This window comes from Haliaeetus albicilla, chromosome 13 (assembly GCF_947461875.1).
Source record: "Haliaeetus albicilla chromosome 13, bHalAlb1.1, whole genome shotgun sequence".
Taxonomy (NCBI): domain Eukaryota; kingdom Metazoa; phylum Chordata; class Aves; order Accipitriformes; family Accipitridae; genus Haliaeetus; species Haliaeetus albicilla.
In genome coordinates, this window is record NC_091495.1 from 40,744,441 (window position 1) to 40,763,393 (window position 18,953).

The following is an 18,953-nucleotide window of genomic DNA, read 5'->3' on the forward strand; positions in this document are numbered from 1 at the left end:
TCCAGGAGACATCCACATGGAAACTTACTCTGATTTTTAGTTCCTCTGAATTTTAACTGAGTTTTAAACTGAATGGGGCAAGGAGTAAGCCCGAGATTTAGAAATGCAGATGTACTACTGCTACAACACCCTACAAGACACTAATGTTGAACGAATGAGTTGTGGAGAAATGAACAGGTACACTTTTCTGTTGGTTTAAATAAAATTAGGAAGCTCTCATGATTAGTAGAGGGTTCCACAAAATGCTGTGGAGTAGACATAGGAAATTGGTGATTGGTTTGAAAACACCATGTAAAAGGCTTTCTTCCAAATGGTTTCTCAATTTTCTTCTCTAAATGACAATCTAAACTCTGAATTTCTCAATCTCTGACATCTGTAAAGCTCTAATCATTTGATAAGCATAGTAAAAAAAAAATTTAAAAAAAATCCAAAACATTGTTTGTCCTGGCTTTTAACATTCTGACTCTGACTTTGCTGTGGTAATTTGTCCTCAGGTTTTATAATTTGAGGAACAAAGCAAAGTGTTTTGATTTGACATTAAGTAGGTGATGAGCATGTCAAGTGAGATTTGACTAATGTTTCCTTTTGCTCCTCCAATGGAATTTAAATGACTTATTGTTCAGTTAAAGTGCAGGCTAAAAACAAAATCCCTCCAAGAATTATTAATTTTTTATCTTGTTGCTGTGGTGGACAAGGTTTCAGAAAGAACTATGAAGCTGCAGTGCATTCTCACTGGTATCAAACAGTAGTGAGTGGAGATTTACTCTGAAACTTTTTCTGCTTTGTATTCAGTGTGAAAGTACAAGTATTTTCAATAGGGATATGAATAATTTTTACTTTATGGAATTGAACTAATTGTTCTGGTATTGGCATAGAGGTATAAGTGGTGTTACCACGGAACTGAGACCGAGGTAACAAGCCTTGCTGAGAAACAAGTTGTTTTGCTGCGAAGGTGGATGTTGCTGGTACAGCTCATTCTCCATCCTGTGTGGGAACAGAGCCAGGTCAGCGTGTCAAGCTTTTGCTGAGGGAAGCCATATGTATACAAGGTGCTTGCTATCATGGAAAAAAAAAAAAATCTAGTATATCTTTGCTTAGAGGAACAGTGAGGGTTTGGCTCCTCCAGAGGACTGCACTGCATCTATACTTGTAAGTGTTGCTAACATGGTTATGATGACATATGTCACTGTAGCTGGTGAAAGATAGAGGAATCCAATAATATTTTTTTTTATTATTATTTCACCTCTACCCACAAGAAGCAGCTGAGAAGAAACCAAGCATAGTAGAAGACCACAGTTTTAATTCCTTTTTGGGTAATGAAGCTTTTCAGTTCTGAAAGTACAGGACTTTTTTTTTCTTTTTTTCTTTACTTTCCTGGAATGAATAATTTTTCTTTTCAGCTTCATGCTCTTTGGGTATTGGGACTAAACTAATTTTTTTACAAATGTCTTAAGAGTTGTGTACATCAGATGATGTACAACAGGATGAAACCTTCTACCTCCGAGAGAACATGTAACCCAAAAAAGAAACCTAAAATCTGACAAACTGGGGTTTTTCTCCTGTCAGCTTTGAAGTCTTCGATGGTACCTGCATATCCTTGTTGACAAGGAACATGCAGTGAAGACAGCCCATGCTCTGTTTTTTCCCCATTTGACTAAACTGCCATTTTTCCAGTTTAGGTAAGAGCTGAAGCAGTGAAGAGTAAGTCCAGTGGTATGTCTGTGTCTGCACGAGAGGCAGGATTTTTTTCTTTCTTGCCTTTCTTCTACTGTTGTAAAACATCAGATGTTTGCTTTTTAGAAAAACTCTGCCTGTTTCTCTGGGTGTATTTTTTGTTAGTAGGCTTAGTTTCCTTCCTCAGCCCCTGTAGCGAGATGTTTCTACCAGGGAAGGACAGCTCTCTGGCAGCATTTTTCTCTTGAAGGCCATATTTCCATTTCGGAAGGTGAACCCGAGAACCGTTACGAATTGTGGTCAGTGCTGAGTTACCAACCGCCTCTAATAGAGGGAGTGGGAGATGATGTGGGAAGCTCTGTTGCTTCTAATGAATATCTGCTTCCTTTTGCAGCTCACCTGGCCTGTATTATGCATCCCTATGCCTTTGTAAACCTGGCCTTTATTCTGCTGTGAGCCATGATAACTCCTGAAAATTTTACTGTAAGTACAGTCTTAATCTGTGTTTCAATGAAATAGGTTTAACAATTAGTTTTGGGCCTTTAATTTTAAAGCAAGGAAGTTGCTGAGTGAACAACGCTTCCAGGAAGTTTTACATACGTCATTTCTGATCATGATACTTGAAGGGTATAGTAATTAGTTGGAACAGCTTAATTATCTTGAAAACAGGGCAGCGCAGCTATCGTGTGCCTCCACATTTCAGTCAAAGTGTGTGTGAGGTTGAGAAATCCCTACAGCGCTGCTAGTTGGCCCTTCCTGGCCAAAATTTAAAACTGGGCATATCTGTGGTAGTGCTCCTTATAAATGTGCTGGAAGTCGTAATATGACAGGATACGTTAAAATCAAGTGTAAGTTGTATGTATGAAATGACTGACTTTTTGTCCTTGTCAGTTGGAGCTCTTGGAAGTAGCTTGATGGGAGGGTATAGACTTCTTGTCTTGGGGTTTGTCAGCTTAGGAATAATACAGACCAATGTAGCTCTTGGGTACATTTAAAATCTCTCTTAGTACCAAATTGCAGTTTTTGGAGGGCACAAGTTCATACGGAAGGGTTAGCGTTGAGCTGCTGCTCTGGATGCAAGTCTGCTTTGGTGCGCTTGTACTTGTGGAAATATTCTAAATGTAAAGCACAGTGCAAATGACTGACACCTTTTCATACATTCCATGAGATAGGAGAGTATTTCAAACAAGTATATATTTTTAAAATTTTTATTCTAAAAAGGTATGTATATGGGTATGCACTTCTGAAAGAGCTTTTTGTACAGTTCTTTGGCTTGCCTGGAGATGGCAGTGTGGCAGTATAATTGTTACACCATGGCCTACTCCCAGGAATACATAGAAATTACATTAAATTAATAATAAAAAATAAAGCTCAGTTTGAGCCAGCTCTGCAAAAATATAGGGAATAAATACGTTAGAAACATACAGATAATGTAGCTGAAACACAGCTGATTTAACTAAATGAGAAGCTTTGTGAATGGTAAATTAATTTTTTATTGCACCCGGACACCCAACATAGTTTTAATGTCGTGTAACATAGATTTTAGTGAATGACTTACAATAAACATAAGCAATGGCCCCTTGTTGCCGCTCATCGGCTGCGTAGCACAGGCCAGCACCGACGGCTGCCGCAGCAATGAAGACGGCAAGTAACCTGAGTTCTCAAGGTAGTCATTGCCTTTATGCTCCTGTGCCTGAGTCAGGCAACCGAGGTTTCTTGTTTATCTACTTAAGCCTGGAAGCTTAAATAAGTTTTTCAGAACATTTTGCGTGCTTGTAGCTGAGAGAATTTTTTGAAAAGGGGAAACGAAAAGGTCTTGTGCTTAAATACAGCACTAACTGGAAGAATAATGCTTGCTGTAGTAGAATATGTTTCACTTCAACTTATTTCTAAGAGTTCTGCTGTGAGTATCAGTGTTATCCTCGATTCACAAATGGAGAGACTGACGTGCAGGGAGATGGACCTACTCACTGCTAGGTCAGCCTACAGGCTAGTGGCAAAGCTGGGGAGATAACCCAGGTCTACTGAACCCCAGTTTATTAGGCTACACTCTCAGCAAAAGGTACTCAGAAAAGATCTCCTATGTCTGTATCTGAGTAGACTTAAGTGCAGAAAATCCCCTTGGGTTCTTTGGATCATTAGGAATAAAAGGGAAATGGTAGATGATATAATTTGGGAACCCACTTTTATATGAAGCCCTAGGGATATTAGAAATCTGATTGCAAAATTTTTTCACGGGAGACAATGTCTGCAAACTAAATGCAATGGGTTTGTTCACCAAAATGTTCTGTCTCAAAGTATTTCCTTAAATTCCTCTTTGAGGTCAAGATGTCCAAGTTTGATAAACTGTTCTCTTTGCTGTTCCAGGTTGGATATCTCTTCCACTGTGTTATTTCTGCTGCTCAAGCACTCACCGTTCTGTTCTAATACCTTTGCTGATGGGAGGTAAATGCAGTATGAATTGTCACTTTGACACGTTACACTTTGTAGTGTGTTGAATAATGCATTTAACATGCTGTCATGATGTACCTGCACCTTGCCAAACATTTGAAATCATGTCTGCTTGTTTTGTATTTTAAGATGTGGCTATCTGTTTATGAAGCACTCTTGCTCCAAGAAATCTTGTTTTGCACAGTTGCTGTCATTGCAGATATTCAGGGAAAGGACAAAGGAGACATTCTAGCAAATAGGTTGAATGGCCCCACAAAATGAAAGAGGATGGCTTTTCTCTTTTGTTTGGGTTTTTCTTTTTTTTTTTTTTGTGTGTGTGTGTGTGTCATTCTTCTGGCATGTTATTTTCTTACCTTGGAAGCTGTTTGGAGAAGAAAGGAAGCTTAGCTCTGATCCTCACAAGCTCTGCATTATATTTTTAGTTCTGTCACAAAGGCTTTACGCTACCCTGGCGTGCCACCCCGTCACACTTAGCTCCCCAACTCCTCAAATAGTGGCTTCAGTACCTCAAACCACTTCCCCACCCAGGCATGCTTAGCTGCACTTTTCTAGACCTAGGTGTGTCGTTTGAAGACCTTACTGTCCCAGGCTGCTTGTATGGAATATATGCAATCTCTGGCAGTATCTCACTGATGTGATTTCAGATACAGTATGAAAGAAGCAGCGTTTACTGCATAGAAATGCTTTAAAAAGGCTTGATGTCTCATAAAACTTGGCTCCATAAAGTCAGGTTCGGAAGCACCCTTTACCTTTTCTTTCCCAAATATAAGCTGAGTGTTTATGACTAGCATTCATCCCCAGGAAGGCAAAAAAATTAAGTTCTTCCAGAGTGTGGCTACGTGGGGCTATATGGGAAAAGGAAAACTGATATTTAGTTATCAAGTGTCTCATTTGGACACACTTAGTTAATTTGAAAAGCAAATGAAGGAAGGACCTCAACCATCTGTCTAATGCGGTGCTTCTATTTCTGAGTCTTTTTCTGATTATAATATTCTGGCAGTGCTGTGGCATGCAAGGCTATGCTCCAGACAGAGCAAAGAATATAGAGAGTGTAGGAACAATTAAGCTGCTGTTGGGCCTGGGCTGTGTGTGTCATTGGAGGTGTTAGTAGAATTAACTGTAGTCAGTCACAGGAGAATAAAAGCTGGATAAACTGTTCTTAATCTTTTCACACTTGGATTAATTGCAGCAACTGTAATCTCCCAGTTGACTTCCAAATGCTCAGTTCAGGATGTGATTCAACTCTCAGCTTGGACAAGTGCTAAACTGTACGTCCAGTGCCTGGGGAAGGTGCAAATGCGGGTTCCTACAGCTGCAGTCTGACCCCTTGTGCCATGCTCTGCTTGGTATTCCTTAGCTCAGACTGCGAAGAAAGCAAGTGCAGGATAAGAAAGGTGGCTGAAGACATGGCTTTCAGTTTAGATTAAATGGTAGAAATTAAAAAATCAGTATGGGTAAGGAGAAGACACAGAGGGAATTATTACTGTGGGATGCTATTTTTCACAACAGAAGAAGCAGAGGGACACTAGAAATTAGAAAGCAGTGGGTTTCAAAAATAAAATGGAAGTAATGTTGAAGAAAACAAATGATTAAATTGTAGGACCCTTGCAATTGGTGTTGCAGCAACTCGAAATATAGATGAATTCAAAAAAGGGTTAAGTTAGGATGTCCTGGAGGACATACTCACCAGTGTTCCAGATGCCACTTCCAGCTCTGAAAAAATGCAACTCTCTGATTGTTAGGAGGCTGGGTGACAAATCATCCTCTGCTTGTCTTTGAGCGCGCTGTTCTTTAAGCATCCGCTACCAGATAAACTGGGTTAGGCGGACTATTGGATTGACCTTCAGCTGGACTTGCATTTTCACAGGGAGAAGTGGTTGATAATTATTCTGTTCTTGTTGTCTTGTGGAGCTGATGGCTCTATCTGTGTGGAATTGGAGGGTTTTTTCTCACATGGTCTATGAAGTCTGAAAATCTTTTGAATCCTTGCACAACATTTGATACAAGAGGGCTTCTAAAATGCAGGTCATTACTGTTCTGTGTTGAGCTCTGGTGTGAATGTGGACGTATTTCCTCTTCAGAAAGTTCTATTTATGCTGCAACGATGCTGCAGGCCAATTTCTGTATCATTTCTGTGCATTTATCTTTGTTGATGACTATTTATTTGAAGAGGTCTGTCTTTATATTGTCAGTGACTTAATGATGAAAATCGGAGCTTTAGGATTTGCAGGAGAAAGGAAATGCTTGACAGGCACTGCTGAAATGGTTTAGCCAATCTTTAATTTTAACAATAGGGAAATAAAATCACCCGAGTGCAGAAATACATATTTTTGAAGCAGAACATAATGCTCATCAGCATAGATAAACACATCAAGGATTGACGCGTTTAAAACTATGTCAAAGACTCATGTTCAGAAGCCATGTTAAAAACAATTGGAGAGCGCTCGTTCTGCACCTCTTATGTTCCAGAATGGATTAAAAGGGGCTTAATAGGAAAAGGGGTATGACCTGGAGATAGGGGTCTGGAATGGCTTTTCAGGGCTTGCTTCCCTGCTCTGCCAACTGCATGCTCTGACCCTTTGGTTAAGGCTCCTGTGAATGAAGACGATTTGCTAGCTGCAATAAATTTTGTTTCTAAAGTCTGAACTGGTGGGAGTATAGGAAACAGGAGTGTCACCTCTGCCAAACCAGTGCTCCCAGACTCTGCGGTAAGTGATGTTGCATTGAACAAAGCCTTGTTTCTCTGGGGTGAACTACAGCTTTAGGAGAAATTCCCAGTGAGGATCACAAAGGTGAAAAGCCCATCTATACCTCAGTTTTCCTGTCTGATCACAATGAATATTATGTTATTTGCAGGCATACCACTTCACGGACTAATGTGTACGTAGTGCCTTCCTTCTGAGCTCTTCAAGGAGCTCCAGCAAAGACATAAAAAGGTGTTTAATACCAACCCGTTCAAGTGCGTTAACAAAACAGAGTGAGAGCATTGATTTCAGTGACACGATTCCTTTTTTCCACCCTGACAGCATAGCAAAAATTGCCAGGCTCGCCTGTGGAAGAAGTGTTACTGCCTACCACTGCAGTAATACTGCCTGAAACGGCAGCTGCTGCACCGCTGGGCTTTGTTTCTTCCCAGGGAACAGATACAAGCCTCGTGCTGGGGACTGTCACAAAAAGGTGTTGAATTCCTGTGAATACCTCCGAGAGTCCCAGCCTGGTCATGTATTCTGTGGATTTCGAAGGAATTTTTCCTGGTACACATAGTCCTTTCCTGCGTTAATGAGAACCTAGCTGCTGCGGCATCGACCAGACCTTTTTACAGCGTCAGTAACAGCGTGAAGTTCAAATACTTTGGGTCACTAAACACCGCCTTGCCCTAAATCAGGCTGTCCTTGTTCGCAGCCAGTAGAAAAAGCCTTTCTAGGGCTGCTCTCCCAGCTTAAAATATCCACGGGCAAAGTCATGACTTAACTATTCATGACCTTCTGCTAACTTTCCGGGATGGCTGCAGCGAACTTGAAAATTTCTATAGCTGTGTTTCACAGCAGCTCTCCTGAAGATAATTAGTTGGTTGCATAATTGCACAATTGTTCCTGTTGATTTCTGGAGTGTTTCCCTTCCTCCTTTTCTCCCTCTGTGGTTAATTAAACACACAAAATTATAGTTTTAAAAATTGTTTTTAAGGCAAATGCTTGTTAGGGATCGGAGGAGCTGTGTGGGCTGCTGAACGTTGTTTGTCTGAGAGATTCATCCCTGATAAACATGAGGTCCACAGAAATTAAGCAGATGTTCTGACGCTCTTGTGAACCGATATCACTATGAACAGAGTTTGCACGCTACGTCTTGTAGGAAGCAACGAAACAAATCTGTTCTTTATGAACCTCTGTAGGAAATGATAGGTGCTTTTGAAAATGAGATTACAGGTGTCATTAACAGTGACCTACTCAAAGAGCGGTCGTTCTAGCTGTAAGTATTTCAAGAATATCTGTCATTAAGATATGCTTTTGGTAACGGTAAAGAGACGTAGCTGAGTACTTTCCAAGACAGCAATTTTCCCTTGGAAAACACAAATCTACTGAAATATTTCACATGGTCATTCGCCAGTTTTTTTAAATGGGATGTTTTGATAAGGTCAGAAAATGTAATTGAAACTTTTGTTATCTAAATTAATGGGGAAGATACCAGGTTGATTTGATGTGTCTGAAATGAAGTGCTTCAGGGTTATTTGTTTTCCTTGTTTCCTGGAGAATGTATTTGTTTGCTTTGTACTTGCTAAGAGACGATGTTTTAAAGTCTGGATGTTTTGCCATTTCCAGTGGAATGGAAACTTCTGGTTTTAAAACAAACAAACAAACCACCAAAACTGCTCTGCTTGGAGGAGGTGAGTTTGCTTGTTGTTTGCCTCTGTGCTCCACACTTCAGCAGGAGAAGAAATAAAATGCTGTTACCAATCATGATTCTTGTCACACAGCAAAGTCCTGATGTTTTTAGAGGAAGAACAAGGGAAAACCTTGGCAGGATTTGTCTAGCTTTCAGAAACTGTTGGTAAGAATGTTTCGTGATGTGGTAAACTGAAAGACATGAGTCTATAGTAATATTTGTTAAAATTAAAATTTTGAGGACTGGAATTTCTCTCAATATAAAATAGCTTTGAGCGATAAAGTCCAGATACTCTCAGTATCTGTGGTAGGAAAAATCAGCCAAAAATTGAAATGTAATTCTAATGAGCAGCAAAAATTTCTGCAAAAAAAACCCCTGGCATTTAGATTTCTGACTTAAAGGGAACTCAAAAGGGACTAGAGGCCATCTGCACCCCTGCAGATCTCTCAGATAAAGAAGAAAGTCCTGATCTTTCACCACATACTTTAAGTTTGTCTGGCAACTTAAACATTGCATGCTTGAGTCCTTGTTGCCTGTATTCCAGATGCCATCCCGTGCAATCAACCTGGCTGAGAGAATTTTACCTGGCTGAAATATACCCCCGGATTCTGGAAATGCCAACACCAAAAAGAATTATAATAGATATTTTGAAGAACTGCTGGTGACTTCTGGAGTCCTGACCATTGAATTCTGTGAAGATATTTGCAGCTGGGTTCCCCAAATCCCCAGTCATGCAGTTCTTTCACTTCCTAGAGAAATCCACCCTTACATGATGTGCGTATTTATGTTCCTTGCCAGGAAAAGTAGCTTCCAAAAAGCTTTCTGGGTGTTTAAAAAATTTAAAAAATTTTTTTTTAAATCTGCTAAGTTGCTGAAGGTCTGTGTACAATAGCATGACATCAGATGTGACACCACTGCTAATCTAGTAAGAGAAAAACAGATGTGGGAAGCTCCTGTGATTTCCTGCTTATTAAGATCGGATTTGTCCTGTGGTTACGAGTCTTTTTTGCCTTGTGGAGATGTGGACATTTAGACAATGCTCTTAAAGATGCATTTGAGAATTATTAAAAGCTGGTTTGGCGTAGTGTCTTCCCTCTCTGCTGTTGGCACTAGTTTAGTAATGAGATAAACGTTATCCCCTTCAGAAGTAATTAGGACAACTGTTTTATGCGTGTGCGCATCTCAGACAAGTATGAAAATGCTACAGATTTCTTAATCTTTGCCATTTTTTCTAAAGACAATTATCTGAGTTAAGCAAACTCTTCCTGGCTCAGTGGCCAGACTTGCGAACGATGCCTGCCTGGTTTTATTTATTATTTACTACTTAACATCAGTTATGTGTTTCTATTTCCAGTGTCCTATTTTTCACACTTGATTGGATTTTTGTTTGAACATTTCCCAGTGCCAAAACCCTACTTATACCTCTACAGTTAGGAGAGCTGATGGTTCTTGTGGCATAAGTCTGCACAGACCGGTTTAATTAGTACTCGTGGGGTGGTTTCAAACCCTAAAACTCAGTTACATGACGGGTGGGAGACTGGACTTGAAATCTCTCTTATTTTTCCTGTAAATTTATGTTATGCAATCATACATTCCTTCCCTAAAGCTACAACAAGAGTGTATTTATTCTTTCTTGGTGTCTAATAGCATTGCCAATTATCATGAACCTGTAAACAAGAAACGCCAAAGGTTCGTTAATTTTAAAACCAAAGTGAAAACGTGGTCTGAGGTGATGCTCTAACAGATGCCATAAGGGTGGCCAGGTGAGGATGAAAGCACATCAGGGGTTATTAGCTGAATCCCCGTAACTCCAATCTGCCCAAATGAGCGCACCGCAAGCAGATGTTTTACTGCCTTCGCTCAGCGTGGTGCAGCTGCCGTTCAAGCCTCGGAAATACCAGCTCCTTGGATTAACAAAGGAATCCAAGGTTGAAGGTAATGATGTCTGAAAATAAACTAGAAATGGCAGGCTGGTGAAAATTAGGCAGGGTTGATTAAAATGAACATGAGGATCTCTAGTAGTGTTTAAATACACCTGCCAGTGTGAGATCATTTGAAACGTGTTGTTCGTTTGATCGTGTGCCCGCTTGCAGGTGTCCCGTATCCTTCTCTGAGAATTTGAGTGATGTGGTGTGGATGGGGTAGAGCAAGGAGAGAGGGGGATGTGAAGTTACTCGTAAGAATTACAGCCTAAATCCCCGTTATCTCTGTAGTTCCCTTGTGACCCTGCTCCAGCGTCCATCAAATCGATGAAAAGACTGCTCTTAACCGAGTTAAGGTCGGAACCCAGAAGACCAGAGCTGTCCAAGGGTCGTCTGGATGCCCACGAGTCAAGAATTGAACGATGCCATTGTAGTCCCAGAGCTTGCCTTTGGCTGCAGCATCTCTGTGTTCATTGAAATGGCAGCACAAAGCGCTTCTTGAGGCTTTGACTCTTTTCATCGGAGACTGATGGGGCACAGATGGCAAATACCACAGTCCTTGCTTGTTCCAGTGTCTGCAGGGAAACCGTTCCTATGAAAAAAGGGCTGCGGGGTCAGACGCATGCACTTCTGTAAGATTGAATCCTCAGCTGGAATTGCATCTGCTGCACTCCATTGGTTTTACTTTTGCTTAACAGACCATAAACAATTTGTTTACATAGACAGCTTTTCATCTTCCACAGTGAATCATAAGTGAGTTCTCTAGGGATCAATCCCTGGTCTGGTTGTTGCTTTTCATTTATATACCAGGCTTGGATGATTTAGATCATCAGTGTTTCCATCTGAATTCAAAGGCAGCTGGTTTATGTCCTTTTCCTTGCACAAAGGATCTTACTAAAAATCTACATTATGGATCTGGCAGATTAAGGTTTGCTTTGAAATACTTTGCTATAAACTGGAAAAGAGATGTTATGACCCATTTGCCACAGAGAAGAGAACCCCAGTCCATCAATGCTAAAATACAGGTCCCTCTCTCCAAGTCATCATACTTTAATGGTCCTCTGGCGGTAATGATGAGCTTTTACTCTGTATGTGCTATTGACTAAAGGGAGAGAGAATGTGCGTTACAGAGGGCCAGTGTCTTACAGACAGAGCCAGAAAAAAGATCTGGAAGGACAAAATAGGCTGAGGTGATGCCCTAAAGGTGACCAGGTGGGCGTGAGAGTATATCCAAGAGTTCTTGGCTAATACCTGGAGTTTTTGTAACAGAGTCTGAACATCTGTGCTATAGTGCCATGGGATGAGCTACAGCTGTAAGCCTCCTGAGGAGGGTGGCCTGGGGCTTAGGAGTATCTGGAACCAGAGAGAATTGGAGAGAGACCCTCTCTTACCTGCAAAGTTTCACGCCCAAGGTGTGACTCATTTTTAGTCATCTGCATAGTAACCTACAGAGCAAGTGTGGCACACGATTCTCCTGAGTCTCAGGTAAAAACTGCTGGCTGTGTTTTGAAGAGTCTGAATTTAATTTTAATTTTTAGATTTTTTTTAAATGTACTTTTTACAATTTTACATATCTGATTCAGTGTACTTGTGTTTGTGTAGTTCTGCCTCTGATAGCTGGAGGTCTTCAAAATGACTGCCAGCTGTCCATGTTTCACATATCATTAGTTATTTAAAAACTAACCTCTCCTTCTTCTGGAGCCCTAATAATGTATGAATATTGATTAAAAACATTTCCCCTGAAATGTCAGTGTTGGGGGTGATTTCTCTTGCTCAGTTGCAAAGAGGTAACAAAGATTAATAGACCATGGTGTTAGCGTTAACCTTAGAGGAAAGCAGATGCTGCAGCTACTTAGTTGTGAAAAATACTGGGTAAAGTAGCGTGATTATTCTTTGCAACTGCACCAAATGTACTTAATTCAAATTAAGTCTTAGAAGATACTGCTTTTTCCTGTCAAGCTGTTTATTTAAAAAATTACTTTGGAGCAAATAATTCATTCCCTTCTCACCTTGCATTTGGTGATTGCTTATAATAAGAGTCCACTTTGAGAAGCTGTTGGCTTTTTCCATCATTACATATACATAGACCCAAAGAATTTTTTATACTCCAGTAAACATAATTTGTATTTCATGACATGTTATGAGTTCCTCATTGTATGAATGTCTCAAAATGAATTTATAAATAATTTTTATGGTTCAGTGAGAAAAGCCATTAAGGTGTTTAAAATGTTTGGAAGTGCAGGAGTTGAAAGAGTAGTTTGATATATATGGTGCAATGGGAGTTGGAAGCTGTAAAGGAATGCTGTGCAAAGAAATCTAGAGGGCTTCCACTACAAATTATTAAAATTACTAGTGGTAGAAATAGTACAGAAGAGAATTTAAAGATGAAAGAACATGACCAACATCTAGTAATAATAGCACAGTGTTCGTTTACTTATTGTAATCTACTTAGATCAAGGTAAATGTTAAATGCATTTTTAAATGTTCAAGTAAATATGTACAGGTCTTCAAATAATCTAGCTGACAAGGCATTACCAACAACTCCGGTCCCTCTCACCCCTGCAACTGTTTAGTCTAAGAAACGCCGCTTGTGATCCTGCAAAAATCTGGTGTTGCGACTCCAGGCTGGAGTCGGCAACTCTTAACTACTCTGGACAACAGAACATCTAAGAAAACCACTGTATTATGTGAATCCTGGAATATCAGAGATTAATTTCTGTTCACGCATTTCCTTTTTCTCCTCCAACATGAAAACCATAGTGCTAAATTCATGGGCAACGTGTAAGTTGAGTGAAGTACGAGTCTGTGCTGAACTATATCAACTTTCTGCAATGAATTGCTCAATCACCTTCATTTGGGAGAAGAACAATTAATATCAGCTCTAAACAGCTTACATGTCCCAGGGTCAAGTTTCTTAACTCTATTTTTGTATGGCACTTTTAATTAAATTAGAATGAGCATTTGCACATAGAAATATCAATGCAAACGTGTGCAAGCATTTTTATATATGTATCCAGCTGCCACACTCTTCAGACAGGGATTTTGTTTCATTCTGGTTGCTCTTGCCAACTTTTCCTGGGGAATGTGCCAGCATTAGCCGACAGTCAGAAGAGGGACCAGGGCTCCAGCACGTACACAAATGCCCACGTTCAAAATGATCCCTACCCATTGAATCCCATGATAATAGATTATATTTCTACATACTATTTATTTAATTGTCTAAAGTAAATTACTCATTCTCTTTAACATCATTTTAGCCACCAGCTAAATGATTACACTGCTGATTAGCAGCCCCAGAGTATCATGTAGTTTTAAGGCAACTAGTTTTGATGAAGTATGAGTGATGAGGCTGGCAGGAGAGGTGCTGTCATCCAGCATAGTGATTTTTATTCTCAACAAAGGCCTTTTTCAGCATGTCAATTTATATAATGTATTTATATTGTGTCCAGGTTTGCTTCGTGGTCTTGGAAGACAAATACTAACCTTCTGCATATAAAAAAAGTAAATAGAGCATAAAACCTAGTTATTTATTATTTCAAATGCTGGTTGTGGAGGAAGTCTGTGACCGATAGGAAATAAACTGAGCGTTTCTAGGCTACTGCTAATAAACTGATAGAAGAACTTTAATCCTCTTGAGGATTAAAATGTCGTAGTTGATAAGGAATTTTCTTTATGTAACTGCTTAAGTCAAGCAATTAATTTAAATGAACAAACAAAAACCCTATCACCCCCCCCCAACCCAACAACCTAAAACCAAAAGCTTTTTCTGAAGAATGCTTCCCTGATAGAAAATTATGAAAGACATATGTCAATTTTGTCAGAGTTTTATTGTAAAGCAGAGAATCAAAGTGGCTAATGGTTCTGGTCTAGTCTCCTGACACCCCCCCCCCCTTTTCGAATCTCAGGGTTTGATATGACTGGAGTGTGCAGACATTTAGAAGGACAGGTTAGCTTATGGTCTCTCATTGAAGCTGTCAGTGAGTGTCTGGGTAGGCTTTTCCTTGAAGGAGACACTTCACTAAATAATACATCTTACATAGCATGTAGGGATTGCCATGGCAACAGTTCATTTTGAATTAAAAAACAATTAGATATTAAAACCCCACATAATCCATCACTATGTAAATTACTGCCAAGGGGCAGGTAGTGACTTAAACATCTTCATTTCCAGGGGTTAAAAAAATAATTCAATTCGTGTTTTAATCTTGAATTGTTTCTCTCTAGTTTTTTTCTGAAATTACATCACTTAAAGAAGAGGATGGAGTGAGGTCTTCAGGAAATGTCTCCTGCCCAGGGAAGGGATATGTGGCAGGAGTAGAAGTACTGGAATGGACAGGTTTTTTGCCACTAATCCATTGTTATCAACTGGGCCACGGCTGGATGGATTGAAACCAAGTGACTGCCTTTGGATGAGCCTCAGTTCTTCGATTCCCTGCTGAAATCAGTAACTTGACTTCATGAGAATCAAGGTTTTTGCCCTTTTCAATTTCAGGGAACACTTCAGTTCTAGATTCATGTGAATTTGGGGAAAGGTGGACCAAGACAGGTTTTTTTCTGGTAGAAAATGGTGCAGCTGCAGGACAGGAAGGCTTTTCTTTATCATTACGCAGTATCCTTCTAAATCCTGGTGCAGCATAACATAAGGAAACGGGCTGTGATTTCAACCTGCAGCCTTTAGGTGCAAGAACTGGACATATTTCTTAGAGACATTGAGGAATGAGAGTTAAAACAACTGGTGTCAGGTTTTTCTTATGAGATTTGGTGCATTTAGACATTTCTGAAAATACTTCAGGTTTTAATTTCAAGTTACGTTTGTGTTGAAGTATCTGCAGGAGGTTTTAAAGCAAGGTAATTTGTTCTGTATGGCTCTTGCACTGCACCAGCAGAGACAGCCGAGATCTCAATGAAACTGGAGGTAGGGGAGAGGAAAAGACCTGCGGAAAACCCAGCCACCGCTCTGGAATTTCACAGCCCTTACAATTCCTCTACTGTACCTATGGTAAGAGGTGTCGGACTAGTCAAACATGCAGGTTCGCTTTCACTTGAGCTACATGAATAAATTACACACTAAGGAAATGCCATCTAAGGCTCTTGACAGCCTCTTATCACCTCTGGTTTAGCAAAGGCCTGTTTGCATTTGCAATTACTGAATCAGTCTCTTGTGGCCTGAGCTGCTACTTCAGTATACAAAATGTTTCCTCAAAGAAGTGGTTGATGTAGTCTAGAGGAATAAGATTTTACTCGATGCAATGATGCTCCTCCTTAATTTTCAGCACAGGGGTGAGCCTAACAACTTCTGAGACTTAAAGCACACGCTTATGGCTTTATGTTTAATTGCCATGTTAAATAGAAAAGGGCTAAAAGACTTTCCAATGTGTTTTGGTAATTTGAGAGCTATTAAAATAGTTTTCCAAAGAATTAATCTACAGCGTTATCTTCAACACTACTTTCAGCGGATGGGCAGAGCCTGTGTCCCACCCTGCTCTGCTTGCAGTGTCAGAGCTGAACGGAGGGCGAGTGCCCGGTCTCCCACCTCCAGACAGCCCCTCGCACACTTACGCTGCTCGGCCGTCACGCACCGTTGTCGTGACACTGCCTGCGAACTCCGGGAGGGTGTAGTTAGCGTGGCTCCGTTTTGAACTGTAGACATTAAGGCGTTGCTGAAGAGCCTGCTGTGCCATGGAGGACGGCAACTCTGGAGACTTCTGGCAAGCATGACAGAGGGTACCCTCTGAGTAATGTCTTTCTCATGGCGAGCATCCTTAAAATGCAAAAGAAAGAGGAAAGGGCTTGCCACGGGATGGATATCTGTTTTACCAGACCTATGTGCCTTGCTGAATAAAAGATCATCTACTAAAAAGATGGGGCTGGCTCCAATGGGTCGCCAAGCAGTAAGTCTAAAGCCTTAAAACCCTGCAAAAGATGCCTTGCTAGGGTTCTTCTATCGTGTGCCACACAGTGGGTTGAATACAGTGAGTAAATGACTGTATTTGCGAATGGAAGTAATTGCTTTTGCATTTGCAAGCTGCAACCACAAATTATTTCCTGCACCCCTGTTGTCAGAAGAAACTGTTCTCTTATTTCCAGCCGAGAGACCCTTTGTGTGGCTGGTGCTGTCTGCCCTGATTAGGTAGAGTATATTGCACTAAAAAACTCCTTAAAGTCTTATTTGGGTAGAAATGTCCAATTCCCCTTTGACTGAATTGATGATCCTGTAATGATAGTGGCTTTACTTTAATTAAAACAAATAAAAAGACAACAAACACCACCCCCACCACCCCCAACCAACGTATTGCTAGTGACTAACCTTTAGTAGGAAATTGTCACTTTGTCTTTCAAAAACGTTCATTGGGCAGCTTCTTAAATATTTTATTTTCATTAATGATAATACTCCGGTGGTTTTGTGGAGGAAGCTAGCTGGTTTTGCAAATTCCTTGCAGGGGTTGAAAACTTCTACCTCATTTCCTAGGACGTTAGTCTGCGAGCAAGGCTTGAAAATGAGAGGTTTTCTCGATTGCTGGAATTCCACAGTAAATGTCAGTATGAATAGAATTAGAATTTTTATATATCACCACCCCTCTCTTCTGCTGTAGGTAGGCAGCGAAATACATGTGCTGGCTAATGGTAAAATGTCATTGCTCTGTTGTAAGCACTTGTGGGTATAATCCAGATGTGGGGTGATATTTTGTCTGCTAGAGGTCAGTTTAGAAAAGGGCACGGAGAAAGAAGGGGAAGGAAAAGGGCATTCTGTGAGCTGGAAGTGATGGTAAAAGTTTTGTCTGCGCTGGAGAACTGCTGCTTAACTGATGTTGGTGTAATTGAACAGCACCTTTCCACTTCAGAATTAGATAAATTGGTACAGAAATGCTTTTTACACAGGTAGTTTGTCCCCGCGGGAGCAGGAGCTGCTACCTTGGTAGAAAGCATCTTCAGTGCAAGCGCGCGGAAGCTCGATTTTTACAGATAAAGGTTAATAAAGGTTAACATAGCTGCGCAGAACCATTGAAATGACAATAGCGGCATGAACTCGGAATAACAGCAGAACCACTTCTGGGTTTTGCTAGAAGGCAGCACAGAGGCAATTTAGGTATGGCAAATTCCCTCTGCTGCCGTGGCCGGAGGGACGCGTCGCCGCTCACCGCCGCGTCCCTGAGAGGGTCCCTTCTGCTCAGGAGCCGTTGGGGCGCAGCGGCAGCTCTTCCCCAGCCTTGTTTCAAGGACAGAGCAGTTGTAACGAAGCTAAAGCTGGTGGTGCTGCCATGCTCGCATTAAACATGAGGGGCTGTGCTGCTGCCTGTGATCTATGTAAAGCAGATGATAATATACTCCCGCCTCTTCCTCAAAACTCGTATCGATCAGAATAACGAAAGGTCGTCCACTAAATCTGTCGGCTCTTAAAACAAGAGTTTCTCTTCACGGGACAAACTGGCTAAAAGCGCAACTTCTATTTTGACTGGTGATCCTGCGTTGGCGTGTTTGGGTTTTGGGTTTTTAAGTGAGCAGAAAGATGGAAGTGGCATTGGTGGTAAAGGTTCCTACATCTCTTCTTCGCCCCCTCTGCTCCACCCAGTGTCTGGTGGGAGTGCTCGCCAAATTAAGTTTCCACCTTAACTCTTCCTGACATTTTCTCCAGGATGCTAGGGTCTGCTTCAGGGAATTGTAGTTTAACACGCTAGTCGTTTTTATTGTATGGAAAAGTGAACTGTATAAATTGATATGGGCTATTTTTGTTGTGCACTGTTTAATTTTGGATGATTGCGCCAAAGGATGCACTTGAAGGGTGTCAGCAGGTGTGGTAGGCTGAGGGTCTGTTGTTCTTAATTGGGATAGCCCGATAAGGACAAATTTTTGTTCCAAGTATTGATTTAAAAAGATACTCTTGTTGAAATGGAGAAACTCAAATTATGTCAGGAGGTAATCTGAGAGAGTACAACAAGCTTTTTACCCTCAAGTCAGCCTTTTCTGTTCTAAAGTACACATAAAAATCTATAAATAATAATATGAGATTATGTTGCTAGCTAATACAATATTTTTTTTTTTTTTTTTAGGGCAGTTCCTGCACAAATTATGCTGAGGACCGTATTCAGTATTCTTAAAGACTATCTTAAGAATAATGGTGTATCCAGTTTAAGGAAATTCTATCATGCAATAAGTATTTCAGTGAGTATTAAATAGCCAAGTCTGTTGATTGGACGTTCTGTAGGAGTTTTTTGGAAAAATTCAAATGATGCTATTAAATATTGATGTTCCTATATTTAAGTTAATAAGTAAATGAATTAAGTTGTTAAGTTTCAAAACTCTAACATGTTTGGAATGTAATGAAGCAAAATGTTCTGTTTTCATTTAAAAAATAAAACAAAGCAATTAACAATGGAATGATTAAAACCAGGCTTGTAATTCAGCTTGTGTCACGCTACCCTGCGCTTCATTTCCGAGTCACTGGGACTATCTGTATTGCTTGGCTGTATATTAAATAACGTTGGTTGGCCTGGTGATTGCTGCTGGACCAAATGTGTACTGTGCTCT